The sequence below is a fragment of the Arachis hypogaea genome, chromosome 2, assembly GCF_003086295.3.
Source record: "Arachis hypogaea cultivar Tifrunner chromosome 2, arahy.Tifrunner.gnm2.J5K5, whole genome shotgun sequence".
Taxonomy (NCBI): domain Eukaryota; kingdom Viridiplantae; phylum Streptophyta; class Magnoliopsida; order Fabales; family Fabaceae; genus Arachis; species Arachis hypogaea.
Genome location: NC_092037.1, coordinates 53,335,297 through 53,340,039, shown reverse-complemented (window position 1 = coordinate 53,340,039; position 4,743 = coordinate 53,335,297). Strand labels below are relative to the sequence as shown.

Here is a 4,743-nt window from a genome sequence, read left to right as displayed (position 1 = left end):
GGTTGCTTTCTTCATTTCCACGTTTAAGCTTCAGTTTAACCTTAAACTGAAGCTTAAATGTGTTCGACATTTTCACACTCCTGGGTTTCTTTCTTCCATTTCCACGTTTAAGCTTCAGTTTAACCTTAAACTGAAGCTTAAACGTGTTCGACCATTCCACCTCCAGGAGTGTCCAACGTTTAAGTTCCAGTTTAAGCTTAAACTGGAACTTAAACGTGCTTCCACAAAAGGCATCACTGGAAGTGTCTGGCGTTTAAGTTGCAGTTTAAGCTTAAACTGCAACTTAAATGCCACTAATTGAAAAGGTTTCTGGGCCAAAGATATTGCAGTTTAAGTTAGCATTTGAGCACAAACATTAACTTAAACGTACTCTGGTATGAAACCCAATTGAATATCATGGTTTATGGGATTGGGCCTGAAGAATTGATGAGTTTGGAATTTCAATTTGTTGAGTCATGTGTCATTACTTGATTATCACTAAGTTGGCTCAATGAATGTTACAGAATTGGATCAGCAGCCTCATCAGGATTATGGATCATAAACCCAAAGCAAAAGCAAATCAGGGAAAGGCCTCAAGGCCCAAGAAACACAACAGAAGCTCAATTTAGAAAGTGTATAAATAGGATAGAATTTAAGTGAGAAAAAAGAGAAAAACTTTTGGGGATCATTTTGCTAGTTTTCACACTTTTGTAATTGAATTCAGAGCTATGACTCACTAAACCCCTTTCATTGGGTTAGGGAGCTCTATTGTAATTCAATGAATCAATAATAGTTTTTATCTTCTTCTTTAATCTTTTCTCTTGAATTTTGTTAGAAAGCCTCTCGATCTAATTCCATTGGTTAGTTGTCTTGGGAAAGAAACTATCCATAATTGGAATCCTTCGGAACCTTGGGAAAGGAATGGAGGATTCATGCTAGATAAGCTTTCTCACAGTGAATTGGATTGGGGTTTGGATGGATATTGTGACATGTAATCCTACCAAATTGTGGTTCATGAAACTGTGTGGTATAATCAGTGATCGAGCATCATCTCTTCTTATGAACATTTAAACCAAGGGATTGGGAATTTGTTTGTTTTTAGAGAGAATTGGTGAGCCAAGGGATTGGGATCCAATCATATAAGATTGCCAAGCAAAAATTCAATGAATGCATTGGTTGAGGAAGGGATAAAAATGTTTTGATTCGGAGATCTCAATATCTCCTGAAACCCAATGAATTTCCCATATCTGATCTACCACTTTCTCTTTACATTCTGAAATTAAATTCATGCAATCACCCCGATCCCTTTTTAATTTCAGCAATTTAGCTTCTCGCTCTTAAATTCATGCAATTTTACATTCCGCAATTCTCATCTAAATCTTGATTCCGCTCAACTAGAACACACTTCTAATCCGAATTGCTCACTCAACCAATCCTTGTGGGATTCGACCTCACTCTATTGTGAGTTTTTACTTGACGATAACTGGTGCACTTGCCGGAAGGAATTTTTGCCGATCGTGCAACTTCCTAAAATCGTAGCACCAAGTTTATGGCGCCGTTGCCGGGGATTGGTTTTCGATTGACAATTCTCAAATTGGAAGTTAACTAGATTGAGCATTTTTCTTGTTGTGTTAATTCAGTTCAAGTTACTTGTTGAATTTTAATTTCTGCACTCTGTTACTTGCTTTCTTTCTTTATGCCTTTAAATTCAAGCAACTAACTCACTGACCCACTAACTATTTGAATTAATTCCTCAACTGCTCTAACCATACTCTTCCATTAACCAAGAGTATTTCACTTGTTTGTTGCCTGTGCTGTGTTCTTGTATGACAGGTAGGAGAGGAGAGACATCAACTCCTCCATATACCGAACCAGAGAGGACCCTTCATAAACTTAGAAGGGAAGCAAGAGGAAAGAGAGTACTGAGAGAAGAAGAATCTGAAGGAGAATCTGAGGACAATTTTGAGGAAGCTCTAGATCTCAACATGGAAAGAGAAGTTCACAACCATGAGAGAGCTGATGGAAATAATGCCATTCCCGAGAGGAGGGTTCTTGGTTCATACATAAACCCAACCTCTGGGAATTGTGGTAGCAATATTCAGAAACCACCCATTCAGGCCAACAATTTTGAACTCAAACCACAGCTAATATCACTGGTGGAGGATCATTGTTCATTTGGTGGGAGTGCTAATGAAGATCCAAACCAACATCTCACAAAATTCCTGAGAATTTGCGACACTGTGAAGTCCAATGGAGTCCAGGAAGATGCCTATAAACTGCTCTTGTTCCCATTTTCACTTAGGGACAAGGCAGCTAAGTGGCTGGAATCATTCCCAAGGGGGAGCCTAACAACTTGGGATGAGGTGGAAAGCAAGTTTCTGGCACGTTTCTACCCCCCACAAAAGGTCAATAGGCTTCGATCTGAGGTTCAGACCTTTAGACAACAAGATGGTGAAACTCTCTACGAGGCATGGGAGAGGTTCAAGGATTTGACAAGGAAATGCCCACCAGACATGTTCCATGACTGGGTGCAATTGCATATTTTCTATGATGGACTTTCTTATGAATCAAGGAAGGCTGTAGACCATTCATCAGAAGGTTCATTGAACAGGAAAAAGACTGTGGAAGAAGCCATTGAAGTGATTGAGACAGTGGCTGAGAATGAGTACTACTATGCTTCAGAGAGACACAACACTAAGGGAGTCATGGAGCTGAACCATGTTGATACAATTTTAGCCCAAAACAAGGTGTTTGCCAAGCAACTAGCAGAGCTCACCAGGAAATTAAAAACAAATCAAGTGGCTGCAATACACACACAAGATCAAGAGGAAGTAAGCACTGAAGGAGGTGATTGGGAAGAGGCCAACTATGTGGGAAATCAACAAAGGCAACCATATGATCCACATTCCAACACTTACAACCCAGGCTGGAAAAACCACCCAAACTTTGGGTGGGGAAACCAGCAAACCCAACCACAAAACCACAAACCTTACAACCCCAACCAACATAACAATTCCACATACCAAAACTCCAACCAAAGATCATACCAAGCCACACAAAACACTTACTCCCAACCACCATATCATGGCCAAAATAATCAACCTGCCCAACCTAATCCGAACCAACAATTTCAAGATCAATTAAACAGGATAGAAGGAATGCTTGCAACCATGGGTCAAGACATAACCGAATTGAAAGCCTTTAAGGAAGAAGTAAATTCTAACTTGCAAAACCAAGGAGCTGCCATCCAGAAGCTAGAAAATCAAATTGGGTATTTGTCTAAGCAAACCCCTGGGCCAAGCGTTTCTCATGCTACCAAGGCTATTGCAAGGGAAGAATGTAAGGCCATAACCCTCAGAAGTGGAAAGAAGCTAAAGGAGATCTCAAAGGAAACCACAGAGGATGAAGCAAAGGAAAATGTGAGAGACAAGGAACAGGGACAATCTTTTACACTGTCTGCAACAAAAGAAAAAGAAAAAGAGGTCCTGAAGCCTTATACACCCAAAGCACCATATCCTCAACGTTTGATGAAAAGTGAAAAGGATGGCCAATTCTCCAGATTCTTGGAGATTTTCAAAAAGCTTCAAATCAACATTCCGTTTGCTGAGGCAATAGAGCAAATGCCACTCTATGCAAAATTCTTAAAGGAATTAATGACCAAGAAGAGAAGCTGGAGAAATGAGGAAACTGTGTTGTTGACTGAAGAATGCAGTGCCATCATTCAACACAAATTGCCTCAGAAATTGAAGGATCCAGGCAGTTTCCAAATCCCCTGCATCATAGGAGAAGTCATGGTGGAGAAGGCCTTGTGTGACTTAGGGGCTAGTATCAATTTGATGTCTCTAACAATGATGAGAAGAATGAAGATTGAGGAAGCCAAACCAACAAGAATGGCCCTCCAATTGGCAGATCGAACTTTTAAATTCCCTCATGGGATAGTTGAGGATTTGTTGGTGAAAGTGGGAGATTTTATATTTCCTGCCGATTTTGTGGTGTTAGATATGGAGGAAGAAGCCAAAGCTTCGATAATCCTGGGAAGACCCTTCCTGGCTACTGCTGGAGCCATCATAGATGTCCAAAAGGGTGAACTCACTCTTAGACTACATGATGAGCAATTGGTGTTTAACGTATTCAAGGCAATGAGCTATCCATCAGAATCACTAAAGGAATGCATAAGGGTGGATGTAGTGGACATTGCAGTACAAGAAACCTTTGACGAAACAACAAAGGAAGTGGCAGAGGAGGAGTTCACCAAGGATATTGAAGTTAGTGACATCAAGGCTGCTGAAACAACCATGCCAAGCATGCCTGAGAGAGTGAAAGAAGAGAAGGAAGCACCAAAACCTGAGCTCAAAGCATTGCCCCCTAATCTCAAGTATGCATACTTGGGTAGTGATGAGAGTCATCCTGTTATCATTAGCTCTTCCCTGAGCCAAGAACAGGAAGAAGAATTGATCAAGGTGCTACAAACTCATCAAGATGCCATTGGATGGACCCTAGCTGATTTGAAGGGGATAAGTTCATCCATATGCATGCATAAAATCTTGTTAGAAGAGGATGCTAGACCCTCCATTCAAGCTCAGAGAAGATTGAATCCCGTCATGAAAGAAGTAGTACAAAAGGAGGTCATGAAGTTATGGCAGGCAGGGGTAATCTACCCCATTTCTGATAGCCCATGGGTTAGTCCCATCCATGTAGTTCCCAAGAAAGGTGGCATAACTGTGGTGCCAAATGAGAGAAACGAACTCATACCCACAAGAACTG

The 4,743-nt window shown here is 40.8% G+C and overlaps 1 non-coding gene across 1 annotated transcript; it reads right to left on the bottom strand.

Moving 5' to 3' along the window:
* Positions 1-2,390: 2,390 nt before the first annotated feature.
* LOC112765357 (small nucleolar RNA R71) lies at positions 2,391-2,494 on the bottom strand. The gene has a single exon (XR_003183676.1). It is a non-coding gene; the product is annotated as a small nucleolar RNA R71 (small nucleolar RNA).
* Between the last annotated feature and the right edge of the window lie 2,249 nt (positions 2,495-4,743).